Consider the following 1,030-nt stretch of genomic DNA (forward strand, 5'->3'; position numbering starts at 1 on the left):
CTCTAAACAACATCTTCATTACCATCTCAATTAAACTCTAATTCAAAACCCGAATATATTTCCAATTCATTTAGCAAAAACTCCAACTGTCAATTTAAAACCATTTTTCATCTGTATATTCTAATTCATATCAAACCCATCTCAAAGTAATCCTCTAGAGTATCAATTTCATCTTCTCGATCTTTTATGCAATTCCCATGAAACCCTATGTCATGAACCTACCATGCCCATGACTATACTAAAGCCCATTGATGCACCCAAGTTGTTAAGGGTACTTTAGGGTAACCTAGCTTATAGTTTCTTTTGATTGTCTTTAGGGTTATTCTTATTTTCCTAGAGTTCTGTGTTCATGTCTAGATGTCTTATTAGCCGTTAAGATTAGTTTTGAATTCAGGTGAACTATTAAAAGACAATCATTGTAATAGTTTTGGTTATCAATGAAAAACTAATTTCCTTTGGAAGTAAAACATGCTCTGATTTCAGAGAGAAAGTAGCTTGCCACCACAATTATCTTCATCTTCTTGTATTGATCTTCTTAAATCAGTACATTTGGTATCAGATTCCATTCTGGGACCTCTATCATGACAGGAGGAGATAAAACAACCATCAAATAAGTTCACAGTTTAGCTCAGGAAAACGCCGTAACCATCTTACTCATTCAATAACAGTTGCAGAAACTCAGTGATGATGCTGATGCTCGTTCAGTTCATGATGGTTTGGTTAAAGATAGTTTTGACTTACTTTTCAAAACTATGGGTATTTCTCCACCTTCGGTAACTCCACCTTCTACAGATGCATTTTTTGAATCTGGTTCTCACAGTAGCCATAAAGACGATTCAAACTCTATAGACAATGGTTATCGTGCTCTTACTCTTTCTGGTAAGTTCAATCGTACCCCCAAGGTTGATTTTCCAAGATTTAATGGTTCTAACCCTCATGGGTGGGTTCAAAAATATGAACGATATTTCCATCTCCATAAATTCCCGGATTCTGAGCGAGTTGGTATGGCTTCTATCCATTTTTACACTCA

This window comes from Papaver somniferum, chromosome 10 (genome assembly GCF_003573695.1).
Source record: "Papaver somniferum cultivar HN1 chromosome 10, ASM357369v1, whole genome shotgun sequence".
In the NCBI taxonomy this organism is placed as follows: domain Eukaryota; kingdom Viridiplantae; phylum Streptophyta; class Magnoliopsida; order Ranunculales; family Papaveraceae; genus Papaver; species Papaver somniferum.